Raw genomic sequence first — 12,287 nt, forward strand, 5'->3', positions numbered from 1 at the left:
AAAGGCCCCAACGTCTATGTTTCTCCCCCTGTTGTATCTCTAGTGATCTTCACCTCAACTCCACTTTATTATTCTGCTCCCATGACCACATCCTACACAGTTCAGCTTCACCCAGAACAGCTGAAACTCTGAAATTGTCCAATTAAATATTCCCCCAATAACCACAAAGCTCTGTCCTTCCACTCTGGGCTTCGCTGGGACCTCTGCTCCATTTTTCTCAGCCTCATTAGAGCCCTTTTGCCTTTACTTCTTTTCTCTTTCATTTTGGATTTCATCAGCTCAAAATTTTTTTTGCACCAAATACAACTCCTTTCTTCTATCACCTTTGTTTTTTTTTAAAGATTTTATTTATTTATTTATTTATTTATTTATTTATTTATTTATTTATTTGACAGAGAGAGAGAGAGAGAGAGAGAGAATGAGCACAAGCAGGGGGAGCAGGAAAGGGAAAAGCAGGCTCCCGCTGAGCAGGGAGTCCGATGCAGGGCTGGATCCCAGGATCCTGGGATCATGACCCAAGCCGAAGGCAGATGCTTAACTGACTGAGCCACCCAGGTGCCCCATCTTTCTATCTTTTATACCTCAAAAATACAAAGCCTAGACCAACCCAAGTGACCATTTTCTCCGTGCAAATACTGCAATATTAGGTTTAGTTAGAGACTCTTGAAAAAACAATGCAGACAGTGGCTGCTGTTAGGTCATAATTTATGCACTTAGGCTGGGTTCCCAGACTTCTCCAAAAGACTTCTTTATTTTATTAGTGCACACTTTCTCCCATTCTCCATCTTAGCTATTTCCAATCTTTGCCACTCTCTTCAAACATCTGGACCCCTCACTCTCAGGGAGAATATTCACCTCTTATTTCATAGAGAAAATAGAACTCATCAGACAAGAACCACTAAACTTTCTATTCCCAACCAACACATATGCCTACACCTGGTCCTGTCACAAAAGGATTAAATATCCATTTTTCTGTCCTCAGGGAATCCCATTGATGTGCTCTATATACCTTTAACTTCTACTATTTTGCAAAGTATTATCTGTGCAACACCAACATCCTTATCATCTTGGGGGCTTGACAAGGTACAGAAGCTTCAGTCCAGACCTCAAAATCAGTATCTCTAGATTTGGCATCAAATAATTAGGCATTTTTAGGTGATATTTCTCTCAAGTATGAGAATGACTGACATCTAGCCTCATCAGAGACCGACAGTATTTATTTCCCCTCATCCCCGGGTCTTCAACATCTCCCATCAATGTTTAAACTGGCATCGTTCTTTCATCAGTTCTGGCTGTCTACCCCCTACCCACTTAGACTCTTATTATTCTCTTCTGTTTCACAGACATGTTTCTTGAAACATCTGCTTACTTCCTACACTCTCTAAACTAACATTCCCTTTTCAATCACTGTCCCCCACTACCAACATTCCTATCTACTCAAACCATTTTGAAAGTCACTAATCGTCTTATTGCTGAATCCAGGAGGCATGTTTCTGTCTTTATCTTACTTGAGGTGCTGGTAGCAGTTGATTGAGTTGAGTGCCTTTCCTGGACTTCCATGACACGATAGCCAATTCCTATTCTCAGCCCATCTCTTAAATTAGAGTACTCTCCAGATTTCTTCTCTAAGATATCTTCTCTTTTATTTTATATGCATGTTCTTGGGGGAAATGTCATCCATTTCTATGTCTTCAAATGTTATATACAATCTGATGAATACAAAAATCTGTATTCTAAGCCATATTTCTCTCTTAAGCTGCATTTCCACCATTTCCATCTCATTCCCACACATTGACCAAGGCTGTTCCTGTTCTGTCCTCTACCTGAATCATGCCTGAGTATTAGCTGTCATTCCTGTTCCTTCTTCACCACCACATCTGATGAATCACCAAGTTTTATATATTCTATCTCCTAATCTCTCTCAGATTTATTCATTTGCTCCTCTACGTTTCACCTTGTTCTTCTCTTCCCTTCCTTTTCTGAATATTCAGCACAAAAGCCATTAGGTGGGGACAGGAAAGGCGTGCATCAACATCAATATGTGGGGGTGGTGGAAAGCTGCCAGTGGCCCAGGGTGCGGGAGCAGAAGTGAGATGAGAACAGGAAGTTACCAGCATGGAGACGGAAAAAACAAGATTGAAGCCCTGACATGCTGGATTAGGAATTGGAGGAACAGGTGTGAACTTGCGATTTTTAATATATATATACATACACATATACACACACATACGCATGTGTATATGTCTCTCCCTTAGTACTGTTGACTAAGAGGATTTGGGAGCATGATGTAAATGGTTATACTGTGTTCATGGAGAAAAATATTCTTGTTGTTAGGAAATACACCCTAAAGTGTTCAAGGATGATGGAACATTAAATAAGCAACTTACTTTCAAATAGTTAAGAAGAGAAAAAATTATTTGTACTGTATTTGGAACTTTTCTATAAGCATAAGATTGTTTCAAGATTAAAATAAAACAAATTAAAACAACGAGATGATGCTACACACGTATTGGAATGGCTAAAATCCAAAGGCTCATACATTTCAAAAAAAATCTATCCTTTTTCTGTCAGTAATTAACAGAGCTAACAGACAGAAAATCAATGAGGGTACTGTTGAACTGAATAGCAACATCAGTCAAAGAAATATAATTGACATTCTTAAAAATATTTCATCCCACAACATTATAATACACATTCTTCTCAAGCTTGCATGGAACATTTACCAAGGCAGACCATATTCTGGGCCATAAAATACACCTTAACAATTTTAGGGTGCCTGGGTGGCTCAGTCGGTTAAGCGTCTGCCTTCAGCTCAGGTCAGGATCCCAGGGTCCTGGGATCAAGTCCCACATTGGGCTTCCTGCCTAGTGGGGAGTCTGCTTCTCCCTCTACTTCTACCCCTGCTCGTGATCTTTCTCTCTCTCACATACACACTCTCTCTTTCTCTCTCAAATAAATAAATACATAAAATCTTAAAAAAAAATTTTAAAAGAACATAAGTCATACAAATTATGCTCAGACCACAATGGAATTAAACTGGAAAGCAATGACTGGAAGACAACTGGAAAATCCTGAAATAGTTAGAAATTAAACAATAAACTTTTTTTTAATTTTTACTTATTTATTTGAAAGAGAGAGCATGAGAGAGAGAGAGATCACGAGCAGAGGGGAGGAGCAGAGGGAGAAGCAAACTCCTCACAGAGCAGGGAACTGAACACAGGGCTCAATCTCAGGTCCCCTGGACCATGACCTGAGCTGAAGACAGACACTCAACTGACTGAGCCACCCAGGTGCCCCCAAACAACATACTTTTAAATAACACATAGGCCAAAAAAAGTCTTCAAGAGAAATCTTAAAATATTTTGAGCTAATTGGAAATGAAAATAAAATATCAAAATTTGTGGAATGCTGCAAAAGCAGTGCTTAGAGAAAAATGTATAGCACTGAAGGCATAGAATAGAAAAGAAGACAAACCTAAACTCAATAATCTAAGCTTCTACTGTGGGAAACTAGAAAACGAAGAACAAATTAAATCCAAATTAAACAGAATAAGATAATTTAAAAAATAGACCAAAACCAATGAAGTTGAAAGCAAGAAATTAACAGAATAAATCAATGAAACCTAAAGGTATGTTTTTGAAAAGACCAACAAAATGGATAAATCTCTAACTAGGCTAACTAAAAATAAAAGATAGATGACACAAATTACTATTATCAAAAATGGGGGGCCATCACCATTGATCTGATGGGCATTAAAAAGATAAAGGGGCACGTGGGTGGCTCAATCACTTAAGCTTTGGATCCTTAGTTTCAGCTCAGTTCATGATCTCAGAGTCATGAGATGGAACCCCACACTGTGCTCAGCGCAGAGTATGCTTGAGATTCTCTCCCTCCCCCTCCTGTCCTGCCCCTCCCCCCACCCATGCTCAGGCACACGCTCTCTCTGTCTATCTCTCTCTCCCCTAAATAAAGTTTTCTTTTTTTTTTAAGGGATAATAAAAGAGGGGTGCCTAGCCAGCTCAGTTAGTGGAACATGTGACTCTTGATCTCAGGGTCATGAGTTTGAGCCCACATTGGGCATAGAGCTTATTTGAAAAAAAAAGATAATAAAAGAATATTATGTACAACTCTATTCCCATAAATTTGATAACCTAGATGAAATGGACCAAGTCTTTCAAAGATACAGTCTATCAAAACTCACACAAGGAGAAATAGATAAATTCAAAGGACCTCTATCTATTAGAGAAATTGAATCAATAATTAATAACCTTTCAAAACAGAAAGTACCAGGCCCAGATGGTTTCACTGTTAAATTCTACCAAATACTTAAAGAAAAAATTAATAGGTTGTCTGCAATCTGTTCCAGAAAATAGAAACATAGGGAAAGAGGAAACACTTTTTAACTCATGTTATAAGGCCAAAATTACTCTAATACCAAAACCAGACAAAGACATTACAAATAAGGAAAATTACAGACCAATCTCTCTCATGAACATAGATGGAAGACTCCTCAAGAAAATATTAACAAATCAAATACAACATTGCATAAAAGGAGTATACACCATGACCAAATGAGATTTATCTCAGATGTGTAAGACTGGAATAGCATTTGAAAAATAATTAATGTAATCCATTATCACATTGATAGGCTAAAGAAGAAAAATCATGTTACATGATGGTATCAAGAAAAAGTATTTGGTGAAATCCAACTGCATTCATGACAAAACTTTCAGCAAACTATGAATACAGGAGAGTTTCCTCAATTTGATAAAAAAAAAAAAAACTACAGAAACCCTACAACTAACATCTACTTAACATTTCATATACAGAAGTCAATTGCTTTCCTATATGCCAGTAATAAATAATTGGAATATGAAATCAAAAACACAACACTATTTACATTAGCACTTCCCAAAATAAAATTTCTAGGCATAAATCTAACAAAATATATATAAGATCTATATGAGAAAAACTATAAAACTCTGATGAAGGATGCAAAGAAGATCTAAAGAAATTAAGAGCTATTCCATGTTTGTGGATGGGAAAACTAAATATTCTTAAGATATCAGTTCTTCCCAACTTGTCTGTAGATTCGATGCAATATCAGTCAAAATCCCAGCAAATTATTTTGTGGATATTGACAAACTGAATAAAGTTTTGTAGAAGGGCAAAAGACCCAGAGCAGCCAACACAATACTGAAGCAAAAGAACAAAGTCGAGGACTGACATTACCCAACTTATTGTAAAGCTACAATAATCCAGACAGTATGATGTTGGTGAAAGAACAGATGAAAGATCAATGAAACAGAAGAGAGAATCCAGAAATATGCCTGTACAAATATAGTCAACTGATCTTTGACAAAGGAGCAAATGTAATTCAATGGCGAAAGAAATGTCTTTTTAATAAATAGTGCTGAAACAACTGATCATCTACATGCAAGAAAATGAGTTTAAACAAGACCTTATACCTTTCATAAAAAGTTAACTTGAACTTGATAAATGACCTAAATGTAAAACACAAAATTGTAAAGCTCCTAGAAGATAATGCAGGAGAAAATATAGGTAACCTTGGGTGTGGTGATGACCTTTTAGGTACAGGACCAAGAGTATAATCCATTAAAGAAAAAAATTACAAGCTGGACTTCACTGAAATAAATTCTGCTCTGCAAAAGACAGTATCAAGAGAATGAAAATACAATCCACAGTCTGAGAGAGAATCTTTGTAAAATCAACATTTGGGAAAGTACTAGAATCTATAATAAAAAGAACTTTAAAACAACAGTAATAAACAACCTAACTTCAAAATTGGCAAAATATCTGAATAGATATCTACCAAAGAAGACACACAGATGGTAAATAAGCATAGGAAAAGATATTCGATATCATATATCATCAGGGACTTACAAATTGATATAATGAAATACTACCACACACCTATTAGAATGGCTAAAACCCAAAACACCAATAACACCAAATGCCAACAAGGCTGGGAGCAACAAGAACCCTCATTCATTGCTGGTAGGAATGCAAAATGGTATAGCCACTTTGGATGACAGTTTGCTAGTTTCTTACAAAATTAAACATACTCTTACTATATAATCCAGCAATCACACTACTTGTATTTACCCAAAAGAACTGAGAACTTATGTCACCCAAATACCCACACATGTATATTTATATCAGCTCTATTCATAATTGCAAAAAATTAGAAGTAACCAAGATGTTCTTCAGTATGTGAAGAGAGAAACTGTGGTACATCCATACAATGCAATGTTATTTGGTGATTTTAAAAAAAAAAAAAAGAGCATATCAAGCCATGAAAAGACACAGGGGAACCTTAAGTGCACACTGTTAAGTGCAAGAAGCCAGCTGAAAAAGTTGTCTGTACTGTGTGATTCCAACTGTACTACACTCTGGAAAGGCAAACTGCAAGACAGCGTACAGATCACCGGTTTCCATGGTTTTAGCGGGAGGAGGAGGGGATGAATCGGCAGAACATAAGGGATATTTAGGACAGTGAAACTATTCTGTGCAATAATTGTTAAAACCTATAGAACTGTATGATACAAAGAATACATCCTAATGCAAACAATGGACTTTAGGTACTAATCATTTATCAGTAAGTTTATCCATTGTAACAAATGTACCACGCTAATGGCAAGATGTTAATAACAGGAGCAACAGTGTACATGTGAAGGGGGGCACCGAGGCAGTTGGTGTATGGAACTCTGCACCATATTTCTGGAAACCTAAAACTGCTCTCAAAAATAAAGTCTGTTAAAAAAATAATGATTAGGAAATGAGATAAAGTCTATTTTAAATATCGCTCCACTTTTCTCCACTGCAATTTCCATACTTTTGTTCAAGCTACCTCCATCTTTTGCCTCCGTCCTATTTTTTTAAGGATTTTATTTATTATTTATTTGTTTGTTTGTTTGTTTGACAGAGAGAGAGAGAGCACAAGCAGGTGAAGCAGCAGGCAGAGGGTGAGGGAGAAGCGGGGTCCCTGGGAGCCAGATGCCATGCAGGGCTCCATCCGAGGACCCTGGGATCATGACCTGAGCTGAAGGCAGACGCCTAACCCAAATGAGCAACCCAGGCTCCCCATGCCTCTCTACTATTATAACCTCCACCCAACCTTCAAATCTCCCCTGTGATTCATAGCTCATTCAGTAGCAAAAGGAAGATTTTTTTAAAGATTTTATTTTTTTTAAGATTTTATTTATTTATTTGACAGAGAGAAAGCACAAGCAGGGGGAGCAGCAGGCAGAGGGAGAGGGAGAAGCAGGTTCCCCGCTGAGCAGGGAGCCTGATGTGGGGCTCAATCCCAGGACCCTGGGATCATGACCTGAGCCGAAGGCAGACACTTAACCACTGAGCCACCCGGATGCTCCTAAAGATTGCCTTTTTCACAAGGATGTGGAGAAAGGGGAACCCTCTTGCACTGTTGGTGGGAATGCAAACTGGTGCGGCCACTCTGGAAAACAGTATGGAGGCTCCTCAAAAAGTTAAAAATAAAACTACCCTAAGATCCACACTGTCTTTGAAGCTGTCCTTGAATTTAGGGCTATGAGAACACAGCAGCCCAGAAAGCCAGGAAGGGAGATCCTGCGGGAGGAAGGGGTTCATCATGGCAGATGACCTAAGGCAATTCCTGTATAAACAATTACTCGGTGTTGAAGGGCTCCATGCTATTGTCATGTCACACACAGTGCCTGTTATTAAAGCAGCCAATGATAGTGCTTCAGAGCATGCTTTCAGACTTGGTTTCTTACCTACTTTTGCCCTTGCAACAAACCAAGGGAGCAAACTTGGACTTTCAAAAAATACAAGTATTATCTGTTACTATAATACCTACCACGCCGTTCAATGCAATCATTGACTTTTGGTGGTGGGCTTCATAGCCAGCAGTAATGCCAGTACAGGACTAACTGTCAGCCTCGAAAAGGAAATCGCTCCATTATTTGAAGAATTGAGACAAGTTGTGGAAGTTCCTTAATCTGGCAGTGGTTTTGATATACACCTTATTTTCATTATAGCAGACACAATATCAATCCAGCAATCTTTAGACCACAAGAATACTTGTATGCACATACTCTGGAAAGGGCCTCTTCTTCCACCTTACACCAAAGAAAGAACCTACAGATATAATTTATGGACAGACTGTTATCTCTTCTTGTGTGGGGTCTTTTCTTATTTAGTGAGATCTGGGGATATCACAAAAATGGTTCAGTACATCTCAGCTCCCATGGAGTTAGTCCAGTCACCAAATATATATGAGATTCTACTCAGTGGGACAGAACCAAAATGGTACTTTGATCCACTTGAGCTATTAAGTGCTCCCTATTATTATATATGCCCAGTCCTGCAGAATGAAGCAGACCGTTTTTATTGTGAATATGAGAACATATTTTTTCTTTTTTTTTAAGATTTTATTTATTTATTTAAGAGAGAGAGAGCACAAGCAGGGGGAGCTGCAGGCAGAGGGAGAAGCAGGGTCCCCGCTAAGCAAGGAGCCCGATGCGGGACTCAATCCCAGGACCCTGAGATCATGACCAGAGCCAAAGGCAGACGCTTAACCGACTGAACCACCCAGGTGCCCCTAAAGATTTTAGTTTTAAGAAATCTCTACACCCAGTGTGGGACTCAAACTCACAACCCTAAAATCAAAATCACACACTTCTCCAACTGAGCCAGCCAGGCACCCCAAGGAAGACTTTTTTTTTAATTAAAAAAAAAATTGTCCCCTCTTTAGCTTTAAATATTTTCACTGTTTCCCACTGCCTTCAGAGTACAATTCTGAACCCTTAACATGAGTCATCAAGCCCTCCACGGCCTGGTGTCTGCTCTCCCCGCTCAGCTCTTGCCCATGAAACCTACCCCACGGAAGGCCTGCTGAGCTGCCTGTGGCTTCCCTAGCATACCTGATTCTCTCTCTTCTCCACTGCACTCCCTCCTCCCCCATTCTCTGCTCAGAGGAGACCTACTCCTCCTCTGCTCTCACCTTAGACATCTTTTCCTCAAGGAAGCCATACCAGTTTGGATAAAAATGGGCCCTGACAACTTTTAAGTTTAGAAAGAGAATTTTATGGATTTCTAATCTATACATCTGATAACTCACCATTTTAGTAAAAGCCCGAAAAACTCATTCCAGGCTTGATTTCAACTTTAATGGATGAAACAAAAACATCTGAGAAAAAAAACAAAACACTCGACCACATGTGTGTGATCGGCTTTCCAAGTGCAAATGTATCTGGGCTGGATATCAGCCTGGACTCCAATGAGGACTCCCAGGCCCCGATCCTGTGTCACAACCCAAACAAAGTTAAAGTGACCCCCGGGACAACTGACAGGTCATCACAGCTGTTCTGGTGTGGATGCGGGCAGATTACTCTAGGTGATAGAGACTATTACTATAGGAAGAGCTCCGGAGTATTAAATAGGTATTAAAAAATAATCCAGCTGCACATAAAGAGTCACTTGGGCCTGGGAGGGAGAGGTGAAGGGTCAAAGGTTAAGGTTTGAATTAAGAACATGCCTGGCCCTCAAGGGTTCAAGACAGGAGAAGAGGCAAACATTTTATCAAACACTGGAGCCTAAAGTAGAAAGACCAGACATGCATTTTCCTCCGTTCTCTGAACAAAGTTCAGTAAAGTGGCTGGCACCTCTGCTAGAGGTGGTGGCAACGACATCACCTGTAAGCAACTGGGCTTGCCTTTGTCAAAATGCAGATGGCAGGCTCAGATTTTAATTCTTTGAAACCCAAGTTCAGAGGCAGAGATCCAGACAAGACATGGAAACGGGAAGGTGTTAACTGAAGAATGTCAGGCAATGCAGGCAATAAGAGAAGGTGATAATAGCAGCCCTCCTCAGTCTCCCCAAACACCCAGGGTGGCCCTAAGTTCTATTAAGTGAGAGGAGGGGGAGGACTGACCTAGTTGTACAAGGGACCATACCCACCTAGCCACTCATACAGCTGTCCAGACACAGTCATCTGCCCTCTGCTTTAGACCCTCCGATCCCTTCCCTGCACCCTCTTTGGAGAAGATTCATTTATTCATTCTTTCATCATTCATTCAACAATAGTCACCGGGCCCAGGCACTGGAGATACAGTGATAAACAGGACAGACGACATCCTCCAGCTCACTGAGCGAATGTTCTAGTTGGAGAGATAGACAAATATAGACAAACAAATACACGTACAAAAAAATGATCAGGGAGTAGTAAGTACTGTGAAGGAAAACAAACCTAGAGTACGAGAACAGAGGGACAAGGGTGCCGTTTTAGACAGAGTGGCTCAGAAAAGCCTTATAAGAGTAATACAATCATATGTTATTTTCATATGGCCATTCTATTTTTAAATTTTTTGAGGAGCCCCCCTACCATTTCCACAGCAACTGCTCCATTTTACATTACTGGATTTTGTATTTTTGAAGGATCGTTCTGGTGGCTGAGCAGAAAATAGATTGTAGAGGGACAGGAATGGAATCAGGGAACCCAGCTGAGGGCTATTACAGTATTACAGGCAGTCGGTAAAATGTTGATTATAATGCCTTGTTGGCCAACGGGCTTAGAAAAGTAATGATGGCACCAATCACGGTACTGCTGGGCTGGGTATAGACCACCAAGCTCTCACAACAACAGGAGCACAGCAAGCTCTGGGGATGACTGGATGATTCAATTCACACTCTCTGCTCGTCAACAGTCTCCATGGGAACGCTGCTGAATTGGCTGAAGACCGAGGTATGACTGATACTACAACAACATCTCACACACAAATACCCAGCTAAAGAAAGTAGGAGGCAAGGCGGACATTGCCTTTGGAAACCCATGTGCATGGGAAGACAAGGAAACCAAGAGCCCGGGAAAGGCATCACTTGTTACAGATTCGGTTAGTCCTTTTGCCATTAAGTATAACTTCACGGCCAGACTACAGAATGCAGTTTGTTCTATTTAAGAGGAAACTGCCACTTCTTATTTGTGTTTAGGCCCAGGAGCCTTGGAAGGATTTGGAGACAGACAGAACTGTGATTTCTCAACCTCACAGTTGTTTCTAACAATGTTCGGTTATTTTATTTCTGAGGAAAATCTGCATACATTTCGCTCAGTAGATCTATACTCATCAAGATTGTTTGGTTAATAATGACATTTAATGAATGGCTTCCGTTTCACCTTTTCAGAATAGGATCCACAAATCCTTGCCGAGACCTAAAGAGTTCTTGAACTTTTAAAATGACAAGGTTTCATTTAAAATTACTGAGCTAAAACACTTCAGATAATAAGAGGAGGGTGTTTATTTTAACACAGTGATCCATTTCAGTCTAAGAGTACAATACGGGTAGTTAGAGGAGTTAAGCCTTGATGAAAAATAAGACCAGTCTAATTCTCTGCCAGCCAATTAACAGCTTTTCATTTGCAGAGCGTTAATATTCCATCCTTCTAGAAGAGTCTTTGAACCAAAACCACAAAATCTTATCGCAGGTTGTCCACTGCAATTCACTCTTCTGTTGGATTGTACACAATCCCAGAGGCTCAGATGACAGATGGTGGATAAGAAACTCCCTCAAAAAAGTGCATAATGCATAAATTGAGTGATTGGGGAAAAACTGGGGAGGACCTAAAAAGTTTTTGGAAGCATTTCCTCACCAAATTACTTGTTTTTAATCAAAATATTTCATAACACATTCATATGTTTCCAGATTTATTCACATAGCAATTACAATAATCATTTGTATTTAATTGTTTAGTTTACAGAGATTTCCTTATACCTCATCTCATTTAAAATGGAAAAGATGTCTCTGAGGTAGGTGCCCCTAGTGTGAAAAATTGAGGTGCCTTACGCAAATTACACACCTCTTCATCTTAAATACTTTAGGCAACAAATATCAGGAGATACCTATGTAAATGATTTTGGTTTGGTTTTAGGGACATGGAGAGGAGGATTTTTTAAATGAAGACAGTATTTTTACTAAAAAAAAAAAAAAAACCACACACACACACAACAATAAGGGTGTGCATATTGTAACTTGAGAATGTGGGCCTGCACCTGCTCTGTGGCTCTAAGGAAAGGTGGCAGAGCGTAATCGCTTTTGCTCAAGTTCGGGTATTAATGACCCTGGCTTCTTATCCCAGACCTGCCCCTAATTCACTATGTAACCTCAGGGAAGCTCGATATCTGGAGCCTGAGTTTCATGAATATGCAACGTGGAAGAAACAATAGTGCCTCCCTCTCAGGGAGGCCATGAGAACTGAATGTAACATGGCCATAAAGTGACTCTCACTCCTG

The 12,287-nt window shown here is 39.6% G+C and overlaps 1 protein-coding gene and 1 pseudogene across 1 annotated transcript in view; one reads left to right on the plus strand and one right to left on the minus strand.

The window, feature by feature from the left end:
* Nucleotides 1-12,287, minus strand: part of POFUT3 (protein O-fucosyltransferase 3) — a 469,410-nt gene that overhangs the window by 272,938 nt on the left and 184,185 nt on the right. The gene's annotated exons all lie outside the window — the stretch shown is intronic.
* LOC123780389 (ragulator complex protein LAMTOR3 pseudogene) lies at nucleotides 7,631-7,999 on the plus strand (annotated as a pseudogene).

Source organism: Ursus americanus, chromosome 27, assembly GCF_024610735.1.
Source record: "Ursus americanus isolate L20-20 chromosome 27, mUrsAme1.1.p, whole genome shotgun sequence".
NCBI lineage: Eukaryota > Metazoa > Chordata > Mammalia > Carnivora > Ursidae > Ursus > Ursus americanus.